This window comes from Pleurodeles waltl, chromosome 2_2, assembly GCF_031143425.1.
Source record: "Pleurodeles waltl isolate 20211129_DDA chromosome 2_2, aPleWal1.hap1.20221129, whole genome shotgun sequence".
Lineage (NCBI taxonomy): Eukaryota > Metazoa > Chordata > Amphibia > Caudata > Salamandridae > Pleurodeles > Pleurodeles waltl.
In genome coordinates, this window is record NC_090439.1 from 1,198,801,147 (window position 1) to 1,198,822,054 (window position 20,908).

The 20,908-nt window shown below is 47.5% G+C and overlaps 1 protein-coding gene across 1 annotated transcript in view; it reads left to right on the forward strand.

The window, feature by feature from the left end:
* LOC138279426 (vomeronasal type-2 receptor 26-like) overlaps positions 1-20,908 on the forward strand; it is a 230,173-nt gene that overhangs the window by 149,127 nt on the left and 60,138 nt on the right. The window lies entirely within an intron of this gene.

The following is a 20,908-nucleotide window of genomic DNA, read 5'->3' on the forward strand; positions in this document are numbered from 1 at the left end:
TATAGTAATAGTGTCATACTATCAGAAACATCACATATAGTATTAGTATCACAATATACCTAATGTCACATATAGTAATGGTATCATTACATAAGTAATATCATGTAAAGTAATAATATCATAATATAAGTAACATCTGCTCCCTGCATTTATTCTTTGTACCCATACAGTTATTTTACACACAATCAAATATCTCTTATAGTAATAGTGTAATAATATAAGAAATGTCACAATTAGTAAAAGTACGATGATATCAGTGATAACAAATATAGTAATAGTATCATAATATAAGTGATATCACTTATAGTAATTATGTCATAATATAAGTAATATCACTTAGTAATGGTATCATAATATAAGTAATATCACTTATAATAATTGCATCATATTATAAGTGATATCACTTATAGTAATTGTATCATAATATAAGTATTATCACCTATAGTAATGGTATCATAATTTAAGTAATATCACTTATAGTAATAGTATAACAATATAAGTAATATTAATTATACTAATGGTATCATAATATAGGTAATATCACATATAGTATAATGTGTCATAATATAAGTAATATCACTTATAGTAACAGTATCATAATATAATTAATATCACATATAGTAATTGTATCATAAAATAAATAAGTAATATCGCTTATAGTATTGGTATCAGGATGTAAGTAATATCACATATAGTAATAGTGTCATAATATAAGTAATATCACTTGTAGTAACAATATCAAAATATAATTAATATCACATATAGTAATTGCATCATAAAATAAGTAATATCACTGATAGTAACGGAATCATATTATAAGTAATATCACTTATAGTAATGTTATCATAATATAAGTAATGTCACTTCTAGTAACAGTATCATAATATAATTAATATCACATATAGTAATTATATCATAATGTAGGTAATATCACTTATAGTAACAGTACCATAGTATAATGAATATCACATATAGTAATTGTGTCATAATATAGGTAATATCACCTATAGTAATAGTTCCATAATTTAAGTACTATCACTTATAATAAGGGTATCATACTATAAGTAATATCACATATATCACATAATAATGGTGGAAATAATATAAGCAATATCACTTATAGTAACAGTATCATTTTATAAGTAATCTTTACAAATTATAGAGTGATAAAAAAAAAAACAATACAACATGAAGCATGTGTGAGAAAGTAGCCTCTTTCTTGCATGGTTAACCCAATTCTTGGCCTGTTTTTGACTGTATCTACTGAGATCCTGCTAATCAGGACCCCAGTAGTTATGCTCTCTCAATTTAAATTTGGTTGTTGGATACTGCTAACACAGTATTCCACTCATAACTGGCATACTGGTGCTCCCTTATAAATACACAGTATATGCTACTTAGGTACCCAGGTCATTAGGGTTCCAGGAGATCATTGTGGGCTGAAGAATTTATTTTGCCACCCATCGGGAGCCCATACAAAGGCTTCTACAGGACTGCCTTTGCAGCTTGTGTGAAATGGTGCATGCACCCTTTCACTGCCATTTACACTGCACCAGGTCACTTATAAGTCACCTATATGTCAGGGCTTCCAACCTTGAAGTGTGTGTGTGAGGGCCCCACGTTGTCCAGGACCATTTTCCTAGACTTCGTGAGTGCGGGAACGCAATTTTACGTGTGCACTGGACATAGGTACCTATGTACAGCTTCACAATGGTAACTCTGAATATGGCCATGTTTGGTGTCAAACATGTTGGAATCATGCCCCAAGGCTTTTGTAAGCATTGGTTTTATGATTCCATGCACTCTGGGGGCTCCTTAGATGTAGGAAAGTACCATCTTGCCTGGCATGTTACCCCTATATTTCACTGTATGTATGTTGTTTTAGCCTTGTGTCACTATAAGTTCATAGTAAGTGCCCTGTATGTGTTCCCTGTATGGTGCCTAACTGCATCACTGAGTCTCTGCTAACCAGAACCTCAGTGTTTATGCTCTCTCTGCTTTTTAAATTTGTCACTGTAGGCTAGTGACTAAATTTACCAATTCTCTTTGGCACACTGTGTAGGAGGCTGGCCTGGCTTGTAGTGGGTACCAAGGGGTACTTACACTCTGTAACAGGTCCAGTTATCCCTTATTAATGTAGAAGAGGTGTTTCTAGCAACTTAGGCTGATAGAAGGTAGCTATAGCAGAGCAGCTTAGGCTGAACTAGGAGACATGCAAAGCTCCTACTATACCACTGGTGTCATACGCACAATATCATAAGAAAATACAATACACAGATATACTAAAAATAAAGGTATTGTATTTTTATGACAATATGCCAAAAGTATCTCAGTGAGTACCCTCAGTATGAGGATGCCAAATATACACAAGATATATGTACACAATACCAAAAATATGCAGTAATAGCAAAAGGAAGTAATGCAAGCAATGTAAAGTTACAGTAGATTGCAATAGGAGCACATAGGGGCAACACAAACCATATACTCCAAAAGTGGAATGCGAACCACAAATGGACCCCAAACCTATGTGAACTTGTAGAGGGTCGCTGGGACTATAATAAAACAGTGAGGGTTAGAAAAATAGCCCACCCCAAGACCCTGAAAAGTAGGTGTAAAGTGCACCTATATCCCCCAGAGAGCACAGAAGTCGTGATAGGGGAATTCTGCAAGGAAGACCAACACCAGCAAGGCAACCAAAGTGGATTTCCGGACCTGAGTACCTGTGGAACAAGGGGACCAAGTCCAAGAGTTGCGACAATTTTGAGAGTGGGCAGATGCCCAGGAAATGCCAGCTGAGGGTGCAAAGAAGCTGCAACTTGATGGTAGAAGCTGTGGATTCTGCAAGAACGAAGAGGGCTAGAAACTTCCCCTTTGGAGGATGGATGTCCCACGTCGTGAAGAAGCTTGCAGAGGTATTTCCGTGCATAAAGACTGCAAACAAACCTTGCTAGCTGCAAGGGTCGCGGTTAGGGTTTTTGGATGCTGCTGTGGCCCAGGAGGGACCAGGATGTCGCCACTTGGATGAGGAGACAGAGAGGACACCCAGCAAGTCAGGGAGCCCTCAGAGAAGCAGGCAGCACCCCCAGAAGTACCGGAACAGGCACTTGGAAGAGGAGTGAACCGGAGTCCACCCGAAGACACAAAAGGGAGTCCCACGACGCCGGAGGACAACTCAGAAGGTTGTGCACTGCAGGTTCGAGTGTCGGGACCCAGGCTTTGCTATGCACAAAGGAAATCCTGGACGAGTGCACAGGAGCCGGAGCAGCTGCAAATCACTGGGTACCCAGCAATGCAGTCTAGCGTGGGGAGGCAAGGACTTACCTCCACCAAACTTGGACTGAAGAGTCACTGAACTGTGGGAGTCACTTGGACAGAGTTGCTGAGTTCCAGGGACCATGCTCGTCATGCTGAGAGGGGACCCAGAGGACCGGTGATGCAGTCTTTTGTTGCCTGCGGTTGCAGGGGGAGGATTCTGTCGTCCCACGGGAGGTTTCTTCAGAGCTCCTGGTGCAGAGAGGAGGCAGGCTACCCCCAGAGCATGCACCACCAGGAAACAGTCGAGAAGGCAGCAGGATCAGCGATACAAGGTTGCAGTAGTCGTCTTTGCTACTTTGTTGCGGTTTTGCAGGCGTCCTGAGCAGTCAGCGGTCGATCCTTTCGCAGAAGGTGAAGAGAGAGATGCAGAGGAACTCGGATGAGCACTTGCATTCGTTATCTAAAGAATTCCCCAAAGCAGAGACCCTAAATAGCCAGAAAAGGAGGTTTGGCTACCTAGGAAGGAGGATAGGCTAGCAACACAGGTAAGAGCCTATCAGAAAGAGTATCTGACGTCACCTGCTGGCATGGCCACTCAGAGCAGTCCAGTGTGCCAGCAACACCTCTGTTTCCAAGATGGCAGAGGTCTGGAGCACACTGGAGGAGCTCTGGGCACCTCCCAGGGGAGGTGCAGGTCAGGGGAGTGGTCACTCCCCTTTCCTTTGTCCAGTTTCGCGCCAGAGCAGGGCTGGGGGATCCCTGAACCGGTGTAAACTGGCTTATGCAGAGATGGGCACCATCTGTGCCCATCAAAGCATTTCCAGAGGCTGGGGGAGGCTACTCCTCCCCAGCTCTGACAACTTTTTCCAAAGGGAGAGGGTGTAACACCCTCTCTCTGAGGAAGTCCTTTGTTCTGCCTTCCTGGGCCAGGTCTGGCTGGACCCCAGGAGGGCAGAAACCTGTCTGAGGGGTTGGCAGCAGCAGCAGCTGCAGTGAAACCCCGGGAAAGGTAGTTTGGCAGTACCCGGGTCTGTGCTAGAGACTCGGGGGATCATGGAATTGTCTCACAATTCCATGATCTTAGACATGTTACATGGCCATGTTCGGAGTTACCATTGTGACGCTATACATAGTTAGTGACCTATGTACAGTGCACGCGTGTAATGGTGTTCCCCCACTCACAAAGTCTGGGGAATTTGCCCTGAACAATGTGGGGGCACCTTGGCTAGTGCCAGGGTGCCCACACACTAAGTAACTTAGCACCCAACCTTTACCAGGTAAAGGTTAGACATATAGGTGACTTATAAGTTACTTAAGTGCAGTGGTAAATGGCTGTAAAATAACGTGGACGTTATTTCACTCAGGCTGCAGTGGCAGGCCTGTGTAAGAATTGTCAGAGCTCCCTATGAGTGGCAAAAGAAATGCTGCAGCCCATAGGGATCTCCTGGAACCCCAATACCGTGGGTACCTCAGTACCATATACTTGGGAATATGGTCCTTCCTGGCCCTCAGCAGCACAAAAAAACCTCCATGGCAACCCTTGCAGCTAGAAAGGCTTGTTTGCGGTATTTCTGTGTGGGAACACTTCTGCAACCTTCATCGCGACGTGGGACATCTTCCATTCATAGGAGAAGTTCCTAGTCCTCTTTGTTCTTGCAGAATTCCAAGCTTCTTCCATCCGGAAGCAGCTTCCTTTCCTTTCACCTTCATCCGGGGTTTTCTGGGCTCCTGCCCCCCCTCGGACACTGTCATGACTATTGGACTTGGTCCCTTTGCTTTGCAGGTCCTCAGGTCCAGGAATCCGTTTTCAGTGCACTGCTGGTGTTTGTTGTTCTTGCAGAATCCCCCTATCACGACTATTGTGCTCTTTTGGGGTAGTAGGTGTACTTTACTCCTACTTTTCAGGGTCTTGGGGTGGGGTATCTTGGACACCCTGACTGTTTTCTTACAGTCTCAGTGACCCTCTACAAGCTCCCATAGGTCTGGGGTCCGTTCGTGATTCGCATTCCAATTTTGGAGTATATGGTTTGTGTTGCTCCTAGACCTATGTTCACCTTTTGCAACCTATTGTAATTCTACACTGTTTGCATTAGTTTTCTGACTCTTACTTACCTGTTTTTGGTTTGTGTACATATAACTTGTGTATATTACTTACCTTCTTACTGAGGGTACTCACTGAGATACTTGTAGCATATTGTCATAAAAATAAAGTACCTTTATTTTTAGTAACTCTGTGTATTGTGTTTTCTTATGATATTGTGCTTATGATATAAGTGGTATAGTACGAGCTTTGCATGTCTCCTAGTTCAGCCTAAGCTGCTTTGCCGTAGCTACCTTCTATCAGCCTAAGCTGCTAGAAACACCTCTATTCTACTAATAAGGGATAACTGGACTTGGCACAAGGTGTAAGTACCTTTGGGACCCACTACAAGCCAGGCCAGCCTCCTACATTAGATGACCCCCAGTACTGCCATTATAGCCTGTTGAGGTTTTCCAGGCAGCCCCAGTTGCCCCAGTTGCTGCCACCTCACAGACAGGCAGCCCAAGCCCAGGAAGCCAGAACAAAAGCATTTCCTCTCCCTTTGGAAATAGGTGTTGCAGGCATGGGAGGGGTGGCTTCCCATAGCCTGTAGAAAAGCTTTGAAGGTCCAGATGGTGCCCTCCTTGCATAATCCAGTCTACACTGGTTCAGGGACCCCTAGTCCCTCCTCTGGCATGAAACTGGACAAAGGAAAGGGGAGTGACCAATCCCCTGTCCATCACCACCCTAGGGGTGGGACTCATAGTTCCTTCAGAGTGTCTCTGGATTTTGCCATCTTGATTCCAAGTTGGCGGGCACCCTGGGAGCATCTGAATGGCCATTGCCAGCAGGTGAAGTCACAGCCCTCACCTGATGGGTGCTTACCTGTGGAGCTAACCAATCCCCCTTTCATGGCTATTTAGGGTCTCTCTCTTGGGTTGTTCTTTAGATTCGGATGGCAGGATTCCAGCAGGAATCCTCTGCATCCTTTACTTCACCTTCATACCGACAGAACTGCATCTGGACCCTCAGGGAACTCTAAAAACTGCAACAATGAAGCAAAGATGACTTCGACAACATTGTAACTTCAGCTCTTGCCAGCAACTGCAACTGTTTCCAGGTTGTGCTTCCTCAGAGGACTGCTTGTCTTCAGCCTGCACCAGAAGAACGAAGGAATCTCCCCTTAAGTAAAGGAGTCACTTACCTGCTTCAGCAGGCCTCCCTCTGCAGCGATGACTGGGGGCTTGGGTCCCCTCTCCTGAAGAATTGCATGGATCCATCAACACGGGTGGTGAACTGAAGTGGTCCTGACGGTTCAGAAATCCAACTGTCGAACTTTGGTGGAGGTAAGTGCTTGCCTCCACACAAAAGAGAGTACCCTCATGCTCTGTGTGTTTTGCAGTTTCCAAGGCTTGTTGGCATCCTTCCATGAAGTTCTTCATGCACCATGCAGCTCTGGCCCCCCGCATTCTATCCTGCGACGCACAGTTTCTTGTGTGGTTCTCCGGTGGCATGGGATCCTTTTGTGCAGTGCTGCATGGGCCTCCTTTTGCACCTTTTTTGTCCCCATGCTGTGGGACTCCTGTGTGCGCTGCCTGGTCTTCTGAGGGCTCTCTGAGTTGCTGAGAGCCCTCTATGTCTCCCATTCCTGGGTAGAGGCCACCAGGTCCCTCCTGGTCCCGGGCAGTGCCATTTTCCACTAATCCCAAGCTTTGTGTGTACCAAGGCTTGTTGGTGTAATCCAGTGATCCAAACCAGGCTCCAGTCATCCGTCTGGTGTGGGACATCATCTGCACCAACTAAATGGGTGTTGTGTCAATTTTGTAGTGTTTTCACTGTGTTACTGTGTGTGTTGGTACAAATACTTTAAACATTGTCTTTGAGATAAGCCTGACTGCTTGTGCCAAGCTACCAACAGGGTGAGCAGGGGTTGTCTTAGAAGTGCAACTCCCTTACCCTGACTAGAGCCAGTGTCCCTGCTTGGACAGAGTGCAAAGTGACTGCCAACCAGAGACCCCATTTCTAACAGCGCATACAAATATTTACACCAACCCTGCACAGTACACAGGGGCCCATTGTAACCAGTGGCGTGCCCCCTTGTAATGCCTGCTCTGAGCAGATGTTAAAAGGAAAAAAAATAACTGACGCTGTGAAATCTCTTAGAATCCCCAAAGCCATTTTTCCAGGCATTATGTAACGCAAGAGTTGAAAAGTGGTGCAAGGCATCCATTGAGCCACTATGTTACAGTGGCACAGGGATTGTGGCCTTGTTCAGTCACATCAGCCTCACGGTAATGAGTAGCACAGATACATATGTTACACATTTTTGGGGGACAGGACGCTGTCCATTAGCAGAAGCTTTGAATTTTGTAGTGCATCCATGTGAGAAAAACAGCAAGCTTTCAGATGGCTGACTCTTTTAAATCCATACCACCACCAGATAACTCCATCATGTGTGTGCCGGATGTAACACATTGCACACCATGGCAGATGTCAGGACACCGACAGTGGTAACTATGACATTATGGTTGCTCTTTGCATGTTCTGCACCATACATGCAGGTGCTAGACCTGCAAAGCGGAAGCGGGCATTTGATAACAATGGAATTGTTTTGTAACCAACCTGCCTTGGGCACAAATACAAGCCAACTCCAAAAGGGCACAGTGTAACCAAGTTCATTTAAAGGCTCTTTTTCGTGTGCCACCTATGGCAGGAATACACAACTTGCATTCTTCAGGCCTGGCACTGCCATCATGTGGCACCGGGCTTTCAAACTGCCACAATGCTTGCACTGGCCAAATTGTGATATATGGTTAGGTAATTTATTTGCTGCAGACTATGCCTACATTCCACCCACACATTCATGTGGTAGTAAATTATTTTCAATTGTTTTTTGTTCCTGACTATGGGGCAGTTTCAAGAAAAGTGGTTCTGCAACCATTGCAGGGCCAATAATCTTTCATTCCTTGCACCCCCACCGCCTTCATGTGCACGCTGTATTTTAAAGGCTGTGCACCATGGGACAGGTTAGGAGGGCAAAGTATTTAATGCAATTGATGTACTGTTCAGGGTTAGAGCTAACATTTTGGCCCTAACCCTGAACAGTACTTAGGGGCCCCTTGATACCAATGGTGTGCCCCCTTTAAACAACCGCTCAGAGCAGCAAAATATGACACAGTTGATTTTCTTATATTCCACTGCACTATTTTGGCAACCCACCTACTGCTCTAAGCCCCCTTGCATACGTAATGCCTGTTGCAGGCCTATCGTGGCACAAGGTGTTACAAAGTGGCGCAATGCATGCATGGCACTATGAGTGTCTGGTGCCTAGATTTTGGCATCTAGGGACACACTGGCGTAAGATGTATGGCACTAATATTGCACAAGGATGCACTAAGCCCTCTTAAATCTGAGCCTATGTTTTAAAGTTGTTTACAACTGTGGAGGTGTAAATGAGCACGCCATGAGCATTCTGAGCTTACATCATTTTATTGAATTATTTACATGGTTATTCTTGGAGTACAGGTCTATGTGAAAACGTTTTGCACAATTAGTTCTCTTCTGCATACTCCAGTAGCAGTGTTTTGTTGTTCCCCCTCCTCCAGTTGTACACCATTGTTGTCATTCTCCCAATTGGGGACATCTACTTGTCCATCCCAGGGGATATTGGTGCATAGACAAACGTTATGTAATATGGCACACACAAGGATCATTTTGCAGACCAGGGGTGGTGCATATAACTGTCCTCCTCTTGTAAGATGTCGGCACCTGGACCTTGATATAAGGAGGCCAAATGTCCTCTCAACCACATTTCTGGCCCTTCCTTGGCCTTCATTGTAGTCCCGCTCTTTATCCGTTGTAGGATTTCCAAAAGTTGTAACATTGTTCACCGCAAATTAATGTGTGAACATGTGTCAACCATGCAAATTAGTTATTTGTTATGTGCCATGACATGTATTCGTTTATAATGGAGTGGTGAATCAAAATTGCATCTGGTATTATGTGTGTTCCTGTTTGGATGGATGGTTGTATAGGTGTGTGGTGGTGCACTTTTCTATCATGGGTTGTGTGAGAAAGTAGCCTCTTTCTAGCCTTGTTACCCCCACTTTTGGCCTGTTTGTGAGTGTATGTCAGGGTGTTTTCACTGTCTCACTGGGATCCTGCTAGCCAGGGCCCAGTGCTCATAGTGAAAACCCTATGTTTTCAGTATGTTTGTTATGTGTCACTGGGACCCTGCTAGTCAGAACCCCAGTGCTCATAAGTTTGTGGCCTATAGGTATGTGTTCCCTGTGTGATGCCTAATTGTCTCACTGAGGCTATGCTAACCAGAACCTCAGTGGTTATGCTCTCTCTTTACAAATTGTCACTAACAGGCTAGTGACCAATTTTACCAATTCATATTGGCATACTGGAACACCCTTATAATTCCCTAGTATATGGTACTGAGGTACCCAGGGTATTGGGGATCCAGGAGATCCCTATGGGTTGCAGCATTTCTTTTGCCACCCATAGGGAGCTCTGACAATTCTTACACAGGCCTGCCACTGCAGCCTGAGTGAAATAACGTCCATGTTATTTCACAGCCATTTTACCACTGCACTTAAGTAACTTATAAGTCACCTATATGTCTAACCTTTGCCTGGTAAAGGTTGGGTGCTAAGTTACTTAGTGTGTGGGCACCCTGCCACTAGCCAAGGTGCCCCCACATTGTTCAGGGCAAATTCCCCGGACTTTGTGAGTGCGCGGACACCATTACACGCGTGCACTATACATAGGTCACTACCTATGTATAGCTTCACAATGGTAACTCCGAACATGGCCATGTAACATGTCTAAGATCATGGAATTCTCACCCCAAAGCCATCCTGGCATTGGGGAGACAACCCCATGATCCCCCGGGTCTCTAGCACAGACCCGGGTACTGCCAAACTGCCTTTCCCGGGGTTTCACTGCAGCTGCTGCCAACCCCTCAGACAGGTTTCTGCCCTCCTGGGGTCCAGCCAGGCTTGGCCCAGAAAGGCAGAACAAAGGACTTCCTCTGAGAGAGGGTGTCACACCCTCTCCCTTTGGAAAAAGGTGTCAGGGCTGGGGAGGAGTAGCCTCCCCCAGCATCTGGAAATGCTTTAATGGGCACAGATGGTGCCCATCTCTGCATAAGCCAGTCTACACCGGTTCAGGGATCCCCCAGCCCTGCTCTGGCGCGAAACTGGACAAAGGAAAGGGGAGTGACCACTCCCCTGACCTGCACCTCCCAGGGGAGGTGCCCAGAGCTCCTCCAGTGTGCTCCAGACCTCTGCCATCTTGGAAACAGAGGTGCTGCTGGCACACTGGACTGCTCTGAGTGGCCAGAGCCAGCAGGTGACGTCAGAGACTCCTTCTGATAGGCTCTTACCTGTGTTGCTAGCCTATCCTCCTTCCTAAGTAGCCAAACCTCCTTTTCTGGCTACTTACGGTCTCTGCTTTGGGGAATTCTTTAGATAACGAATTCAAGAGCTCATCAGCGTTCCTCTGCATCTCTCTCTTCACCTTCTGCCAAGGAATTGACTGCTGACCGCGCTGGAAGCCTGCAAAACCGCCACAAATTAGCAAAGACGACTACTGCAACCTTGTAATGCTGATCCTGCCGCCTTCTCGACTGTTTTCCTGGTGGTGCATACTGTGGGGGGAGTCTGCCTCCTCTCTGCACTAGAAGCTCCAAAGAAATCTCCCATGGGTCGACGGAATCTTCCCCCTGCAACCGCAGGCACCAAAAGACTGCATCACCGGTCCTCTGGGTCCCCTCTCAGCACGACGAGCGTGGTCCCTGGAACTCAGCAACTCTGTCCAAGTGACTCCCACAGTCCAGTGACTCTTCAGTCCAAGTTTGGTGGAGGTAAATCCTTGGCTCCCCACGCTAGACTGCATTGCTGGGAACCGAGTGTTTTGCAGCTACTCCGGCTCCTGTGCACTCTTCCAGGATTTCCTTTGTGCACAGCCAAGCCTGGGTCCCGACATTCTAACCTGCAGTGCACGACCTCCTGAGTTGTCCTCCAGCGTCGCGGGACCTTCTTTTGTGACTTCGGGTGAGCTCTGGTTCACTCTTCTTTGTAGTGCCTATTCTGGCACTTCTGCGGGTGATGCCTGTTTCTGAGTGGGCTCCTTGTCTTGCTGGGCGCCCCCTCTGTCACCTCACGCAATTGGCGACATCCTGGTCCCTCCTGGGCCACAGCAGTATCCAAAAACCCTAACCGCGACCCTTGCAGCTAGCAAGGTTTGTTTGCAGTCTTTATGCACGGAAACACCCCTGCAAGCTTCTTCACAACGTGGGACATCCATCCTCCAAAGGGGAAGTTCCTAGTCCTCTTCGTTCTTGCAGAATCCACAGCTTCTACCATCCGGTGGCAGCTTCTTTGCACCCTCAGCTGGCATTTCTTGGGCATCTGCCCACTCACGACTTGAGTGTGACTCTTGGACTTGGTCCCCTTGTTCCACAGGTTCTCTCGTCTGGAAATCCATCATTGTTGCATTGCTGGTGTTGGTCTTCCTTGCAGAATTCCCCTATCATGACTTCTGTGCTCTCTGGGGAACTTAGGTGCACTTTACACCTACTTTTCAGGGTCTTGGGGTGGGCTATTTTTCTAACCCTCACTGTTTTCTTACAGTCCCAGCGACCCTCTACAAGCTCACATAGGTTTGGGGTCCATACGTTATTCGCATTCCACTTTTGGAGTATATGGTTTGTGTTGCCCCTATACCTATGTGCTACCATTGCAATCTTTTGTGACTATACATTGCTTGCACTGTTTTCTATTGCTATTACTGCATCATTTTGGTATTGTGTACATATATCTTGTGTATATTTGCTATCCTCATACTGAGGGTACTCACTGAGATACTTTTGGCATATTGTCATAAAAATAAAGTACCTTTTTTATTAGTATATCTGTGTATTGTGTTTTCTTATGATATTGTGCATATGACATCAGTGGTATAGTATGAGCTTTGCATGTCTCCTAGTTCAGCCTAAGCTGCTCTGCTATAGCTACCTTCTATCAGCCTAAGCTGCTAGAAACACCTCTTCCACACTAATAAGGGATAACTGGACCTGGTACAAAGTGTAAGTATCCCTTGGTACCCACTACAAACCAGGCCAGCCTCCTACAACATCCCTAGACCAGGAACCCAGATTCAAATGACACAAAGCAGACCAGCACAAAGAAGAACCAAGGCACGAGAACTGTGGACCTGCTGCATCAAGAAAAGGCACCAAACTCTGCCTGCTGTACCCAGGACCGGACAATCGCTGCTGCAGAAAAACTGGACGTTGGACTGATCTTAAGAAACCCAGAGGACCTCCAGGCATCACTAATCACCCAAGAACTCCCTCCTGAGTGGAAGTACCACTCTGCAACAACCAAGGAACTAGCAACCCAGTCATGGTCACTTCACTGACTGGCAGATAGCTTCTGAACCGAAAGTTGAAGCTGGGCCTGACAGCACATCTACAACCATGAGGACAAACCCTGCAAGTGTGCCAAGTTTGGTGGCACTGTGCTCTCCAGTGGACAGACGATACTAATACCCTGTGTACTGGTCATCTGACTTTGGACACCAGGAAAATAAGGTCACCCAGAGCTGAAAAAGTACCAGAAGGAAGCCATTTTTGTGAAACTTCAGAAACACCCCAGACCTCCAGCCAGAGTGCCCCTGCTTTCCTGTAAGCGACCTCCAAAGAGACTTACCTCTAGATCGAAAGGGCTCATTTGCGCACAGCCTCTGGCTCACCGATTCGCTCTGCACGCGGCCACCCTGTACCCTGTAACAAAGAACCAGCTGTGCTCCAAGAGTCCCTCACCTCTTGTGACCTCAACAATCTAAGGGGACCCCAAGGCACTACCTTGGCTGCAAGAACAGACTTTTTCCAAGAGGTCCTCCTCAGTGCCCTGCACCAGCTCCAAGAGACTTTTCAACGCTGCTCCCGCTGGAACTGGGAGCCGGCCAAACTTTTCCAGCTGGCACACCGTGCCCACCAATGACCTTGACCAACCTGCAAAAGCAGAACATGGTAAAGCAACTCTTTGATTTATTTTAAATGTGTCTTCCATTGATTCCTATGGTGTGTAATTACACACAGAAATACTACATTTGTTAAAAATTCAAAAATCCATATCTTCAAAAGTACTAAACCAATTTGAATAATCTTAGTCTTATAATTCATAAACAAATCTGAAGTATTTTTATAAATTCATCTCAAGCTATTCCTTTGAATGTGTGAGTTGCATGATTGATTCTGTGAGTAAAACAAATGCTTTGCACTTCTCCAAGATTAGCCGAACTGCTTTACCAAGCTACCATAAAAATTAGAGCATCGGGTAATGTAGTTTTTACCTCTGGAAACCAACTTGTGGTTGCCTGGCCCCCTGCACAGTGTGCCTAGTTTTGCATACTACATAGAGGGCCAGCCTGCTACATTCCTTGAGGGCCAGGACGGTTGCACGCTGGCGAAAGATCCTCTCTGGCCCTTTATGCTGCCTTTGTGGCTGCTGTGGTGGTGTTTGCGGTGGCTGCGGTGGTGTTGGTGGCACTTGGTGTCATCGCTGTCATCTTCTACGGGTGCGGAGCTGTAGTAATAACAGGTCCATGTTGTTCAGTTGCTTGGAAAAGTTTCATCAGTGTGTTTCCCTCATGTGTGGGCCTCATTTTAAAGCCTGGTCTGCCTTGGCGTTAAAATTTTGACACTAATCGGACTTAGTGTCATTTTTTGGACCCGGTCCTTTGCGAGTGTAGTTTTTCTGCTGGGTTCTAAATATTTCACTAGCGGCATAGCATCATTTTTTGGGAATGAACGCCTACCTTGCAAATCATTGTCGTTAATCGACGTAAGGTGAGGTGGCGCTCCCAAAAAATTACACATTTCATTGTATATGACATACAGGAATCTTTTAGAGTGTGGCTTTCTTGGATCTAGCAAGAAATCTTGCAAGTCTGAATCCTCTGATAGGAGACTAGGATGATCTTTGACTGCTGCTAAGGTGTTAGTGCATAGCCATTGTTGGCACAGTTTACCCACACAGTATGTGGTAACTGCACCCGAGTGTTAACCCGAGACAAAGCGAGGGTCCAGCTGGCTAATCTTGAAACCCCCTGAGGAATTAAAAAAACGCACCTGACACCCATTGGTGTCTATTGCCCACAATAGCCACCCACCGGGACTTGAAAGTCTGGAATTATAGATACCATTCTCAACCAGCAAACTCAACTCCATATTTATATTTTGATGTTAGACCCGTCTAGCGCCAAAATATTGGAGTTAAAGTAATTTTTTACGTGCGGAAAATTACCTTGCATCAATGAGATGCAAGGTAGGCATTCCCAGGCAAAAAATGACTCTAAGGCCCGGGCATCTTATTTATCCTCCCACGCAAAAATGGTGCACGGGAGGGAGGCAGGCCTAATTAATAGCGCTAAGTTTGCTTAGCGCCATTATTTAACGTCTAGGTCAGGGCAGGCGTTGGGGCACCTGTGGGCCTTTTTCCATGGGTAGAGACCATGGAAAGAGCCCACAGGTGCCCTTCCCTATCCCCAGAGACACCCCCATACACACCAGAGGGACAGAGGATGTGGAACCCCATCCCACGTAAGTATAGGTAAGTATAGGTAAGTAATTTTTTTTTATTTCTGTAGTGCCATAGGGGGGCCTATCTTGGGCCCCCCTACATGGCACTGGGCCCAATGGCCATGCCCAGGAGACATATGTCCCTTGGGCATGGACATTAGAGTGGTGGGCATTACTCCTGTCTTAACTTAGACAGGAGTCATGTCCTCTGGGTTTTAATGTCAGAAAATGACAATCGTCTGCTTAGAGGCATTATTTATGCCTCTTTCCATACTAGCGTCATCCCTTGACGCTAAACTCCCTGTTCACCCTACGCCTCCCCTACCTGGCTAGTGTTCTTTTTTATGACGCTACCCGGGCCGTTCCGACGGCTACGCCATCCCATTAATATAATGCACGGCCAGCATCTTGCAATGGCGCTAGCCGGTTGTAGGAAAGTACCATCTTGCCTGGCATGTTACCCCCATTTTTCACTGTATATATGTAGTTTTAGTTGTATGTGTCACTGGGACCCTGCCAGCCAGGGCCCCAGTGCTCATAAGTGTGCCTGAATGTGTTACCTGTGTAGTGACTAATTGTCTCACTGAGGCTCTGCTATCCAGAACCTCAGTGGTTATGCTCTCTCATTTCTTTCAAATTGTCACTAACAGGCTAGTGACCAATTTTACCAATTTACATTGGCTTACTGGAACACCCTTATAATTCCCTAGTATATGGTACTGAGGTACCAAGGGTATTGGGGTTCCAGGAGATCCCTATGGGCTGCAGCATTTCTTTTGCCACCCCTAGGGAGCTCTGACAATTCTTACACAGGCCTGCCACTGCAGCCTGAGTGAAATAACGTCCACGTTATTTCACAGCCAATTACCACTGCACTTAAGTAACTTATAAGTCACCTATATGTCTAACCTTTACCTGGTAAAGGTTAGGTGCAAAGTAACTTAGTGTGAGGGCACCCTGGCACTAGCCAAGGTGCCCCCACATTGTTCAGGGCAAATTCCCCGGACTTTGTGAGTGCGGGGACACCATTACACGCGTGTACTACACATAGGTCACTACCTATGTGTAGCTTCACAATGGTAACTCCGAATATGGCCATGTAACATGTCTATGATCATGAAATTGCCCCCTCTATGCCATCCTGGCATAGTTTGCACAATCCTATGATCCCAGTGGTCTGTAGCACAGACCCTGGTACTGCCAAACTGCCTTTTCAGGGGTTTCACTGCAGCTGCTGCTGCTGCCAACCCCTCAGACAGGTTTCTGCCCTCCTGGGGTCCAGCCAGGCCTGGCCCAGGATGGCAGAACAAAGGACTTCCTCTGAGAGAGGGTGTTACAACCTCTCCCTTTGGAAAATGTTGTGAAGGCAGGGGAGGAGTAGCCTCCCCCAGCCTCTGGAAATTCTTTCATGGGCACAGATGGTGCCCATTTCTGCATAAGCCAGTCTACACCGGTTCAGGGACCCCTTAGCACTGCTCTGGCGCGAAACTGGACAAAGGAAAGGGGAGTGACCACTCCCCTGCACCTCCCCTGGGAGGTGTCCAGAGCTCCTCCAGTGTGCTCCAGACCTCTGCCATCTTGGAAACAGAGGTGCTGCTGGCACACTGGACTGCTCTGAGTGGCCAGTGCCACCAGGTGACGTCAGAGACTCCTTCTGATAGGCTCCTTCAGGTGTTGCTAGCCTATCCTCTCTCCTAAGTAGCCAAACCCTCTTTTCTGGCTATTTAGGGTCTCTGTCTCTGGGGATTCCTTAGATAACGAATGCAAGAGCTCATTGTAGGAGGCTGGACTGGCTTGTAGTGAGTACCAAGGGGTACTTGCACCTTGCACCAGGCCCAGTTATCCCTTATTAGTGTATAGGGTGTCTAGCAGCTTAGGCTGATAGATAATGGTAGCTTAGTAGAGCAGCTTAGGCTGAACTAGGAGACGTGTGAAGCTACTACAGTACCACTTAGTGTCATATGCACAATATCATAAGAAAACACAATACACAGTTATACTAAAAATAAAGGTACTTTATTTTTATGACAATATGCCAAAGTATCTTAGAGTGTACCCTCAGTGAGAGGATAGGAAATATACACAAGATATATATACACAATAGCAAAAATATGCAGTATAGTCTTAGAAAACAGTGCAAACAATGTATAGTTACAATAGGATGCAATGGGGAAACATAGGGATAGGGGCAACACAAACCATATACTCCAAAAGTGGAATGCGAACCACGAATGGACCCCAAACCTATGTGACCTTGTAGAGGGTCGCTGGGACTATTAGAAAATAGTGAGAGTTAGAAAAATAACCCTCCCCAAGACCCTGAAAAGTGAGTGCAAAGTGCACTAAAGTTCCCCTAAGGACAAAAGAGTCGTGTTAGAGGAATAATGCAGGAAAGACACAAACCAGCAATGCAACAACTGTGGATTTCCAATCTAGGGTACCTGTGGAACAAGGGGACCAAGTCCAACAGTCACAAGCAAGTCGGAGATGGGCAGATGCCCAGGAAATGCCAGCTGCGGGTGCAAAGAAGCTTTGACTGGACAGAAGAAGCTGAGGTTTCTGCAGGAACGAAAAGGGCTAGAGACTTCCCCTTTGGTGGACGTATCCGTCTTGCCTAGTAGAGTCGTGCAGAAGTGTTTTCCCGCCGAAAGAACGCCAACAAGCCTTGATAGCTGCAAATCGTGCGTTTAGCGTTTTTGGACGCTGCTGGGGCCCAGGAGAGACCAGGAGGTCGCAAATTGGACCTGAAGAGAGAGGGGACGTCGAGCAAGACAAAGAGCCCTCACTGAAGCAGGAGCCCCCAGAGAAGTGCCAGAAACAGGCACTACGAGGGTGCGTGAAACGGTGCTCGCCGAAGTTGCACAAAGGAGTCCCACGTCGCCGGAGACCAACTTAGAAAGTCGTGCAATGCAGGTTAGAGTGCCGTGGACCCAGGCTTGGCTGTGCATGAAGGATTTCCGCCGGAAGTGCACAGAGGCCGGAGTAGCTGCAAAGACGCGGTTTCCAGCAATGCAGCCCAGCGAGGTGAGGCAAGGACTTACCTCCACCAAACTTGGGCTGAAGAGTCACTGGACTGTGGGGGTCACTTGGACAGCATCGCTGGATTCGAGGGACCTCGCTCGTCGTGCTGAGAGGACACCCAAGGGACCAATAATGCAGCTTTTTGGTGCCTGTGGTTGCAGGGGGAAGATTCCGTCGACCCACGGGAGATTTCTTCGGAGCTTCTGGTGCAGAGAGGAGGCAGACTACCCCCACAGCATGCACAAGCAGGAAAACAGTCGAGAAGGTGGCAGGATCAGCGTTACAGAGTTGCAGTAGTCGTCTTTGCTACTATGTTGCAGGTTTGCAGGCTTCCAGCGCGGTCAGCGGTCGATTCCTTATCAGAAGGTGAAGAGAGAGATGCAGAGGAACTCGGCTGAGCTCATGCATTCGTTATCTGAAGTTTCCCCAGAGACAGAGACCCTAAATAGCCAGAAAAGAGGGTTTGGCTACCTAGGAGAGAGGATAGGCTACTAACACCTGAAGGAGGCTATCAGCAGGAGTCTCTGACGTCACCTGGTGGCACTGGCCACTCAGAGCAGTCCAGTGTGCCAGCAGCACCTCTGTTTCCAAGATGGCAGAGGTCTGGAGCACACTGGAGGAGCTCTGGACACCTCCCAGGGGAGGTGCAGGTCAGGGGAGTGCTCACTCCCCTTTCCTTTGTCCAGTTTCGCGCCAGAGCAGGGGCTAAGGGGTCCCTGAACCGGTGTAGACTGGCTTATGCAGAATTGGGCACCTCTGTGCCCAACAAAGCATTTCCAGAGGCTGGGGGAGGCTACTCCTCCCCTGCCTTCACACCATTTTCCAAAGGGAGAGGGTGTCACACCCTCTCTCAGAGGAAGTTCTTTGTTCTGCCATCCTGGGCCAGGCCTGGCTGGACCCCAGGAGGGCAGCTGCCTGTCTGAGGGGTTGGCAGCAGCAGCTGCAGTGAAACCCCAGGAAGGGCAGTTTGGCAGTACCAGGGTCTGTGCTACAGACCACTGGGATCATGGAATTGTACCAACAATACCAGGATGGCATAGAGGGGGCAATTCCATGATCATAGACATGTTACATGGCCATATTCGGATATACCATTGTGAAGCTACATATAGGTAGTGACCTATATGTAGTGCACGCGTGTAATGGTGTCCCCGCACTCACAAAGTTCAGGGAATTGGCTCTGAACAATGTGGGGGCACCTTGGCTAGTGCCAGGGTGCCCTCACACTAAGTAACTTTGCACCCAACCTTTACCAGGTAAAGGTTAGACATATAGGTGACTTATAAGTTACTTAAGTGCAGTGTAAAATGGCTGTGAAATAACGTGGACGTTATTTCACTCAGGCTGCAGTGGCAGGCCTGTGTAAGAATTGTCAGAGCTCCCTATGGGTGGCAAAAGAAATGCTGCAGCCCATAGGGATCTCCTGGAACCCCAATACCCTGGGTACCTCAGTACCATATACTAGGGAATTATAAGGGTGTTCCAGTAAGCCAATGTGAATTGGTAAAATTGGTCACTAGCCTGTTAGTGACAATTTAAAAGTAATGAGAGAGCATAACCACTGAGGTTCTGGTTAGCAGAGCCTCAGTGAGACAGTTAGGCACCACACAGGGAACATACACATGCACACCTATGAGAACTGGGGCCCTGTGTGACAGGGTCCCAGTGACACATACATATAGGCCACAAACCTATGAGCACTGGGGTCCTGACCAGCAGGATCCCAGTGACACATAACAACCATACTGAAACCATGGTGTTTTCACTATGAGCACTGAGGCCTGGCTATCAGGATCCCAGTGAGACAGTGAAAACAGTGACAAACACCCTGACATACACTCACAAACAGGCCAAAAGTGGGGGTAACAAGGCTAGAAAGAGGCTACCTTCTCACACTCATCAGAGTTCCTCTGCATCTCTCTCTTTACCTTCTGCCAAGGAATCGACTGCGGACCGCGCTGGAAGCCTGCAAAACTGCAACAAAGTAGCAAAGACGACTACTGCAACTCTGTAACGCTGATCCTGTTGCCTTCTCGACTGTTTTCCTGGTGGTGCATGCTGTGGGGGTAGTCTGCCTCCTCTCTGCACTAGAAGCTCCGAAGAAATCTCCCGTGGGTCGACGGAATCTTCCCCCTGCAACCGCAGGCACCAAAGAACTGCATTACCGTACTCTGGGTCTCCTCTCAGCACAACGAGCGAGGTCCCTTGATTCCAGCAACTCTGTCCAAGTGACTCACACAGTCCAGTGACTCTTCAGTCCAAGTTTGGTGGAGGTAAGTCCTTGCCTCCCCACGCCAGACTGCATTGCTGGGAACCGCGACTTTTGCAGCTACTCCGACTTCTCTGAACTTCCGATGGAAATCCATTGTGCACAGCCAAGCCTGGGTCCACGGCACTCTAACCTGCATTGCACGACTTTCTAAGTTGGTCACCGGCGACGTGGGACCCCTTTGTGCAACTTCGGGTGAGCACCATTTCACTCCTCTTTGTAGTGCCTGTTCCGGCACTTCTGCGGGTGCTGCCTGCTTCTGAGAGGGCTCCTTGTCTTGCACCACACCCCCTCTGTCCCCAGACGCAATTGGCGACATCCTGGTCCATCCTGGGCCACAGCAGCACCCAAAAACGCTAACCGCACGACTTGCAGCTAGGAAGGCTTGTTGGCGGACTTTCGGCGGGAAAATACTTCTGCACGACTTTCCACGGCGTGGGGGATCCATCCCCCAAAGGGGAAGTCTCGAGCCCTTGTCGTTCCTGCAGAATCCTCAGCTTCTACTGTCCAGTAGCAGCTTCTTTGCACCCACAGCTGGCATTTCCTGGGCATCTGCCCATCTCCGACTTGCTTGTGACTTTTGGACTTGGTCCCCTTGTTCCACAGGTATCCTCAACTGGAAATCCATTGTTGTTGCATTGCTGGTTTGTGTCTTTCCTGCAGAATTCCCCTATCACGACTTCTTTGTCCTCTGGGGAACTTTAGTGCACTTTGCACTCACTTTTCAGGGTCTTGGGGTGGGCTATTT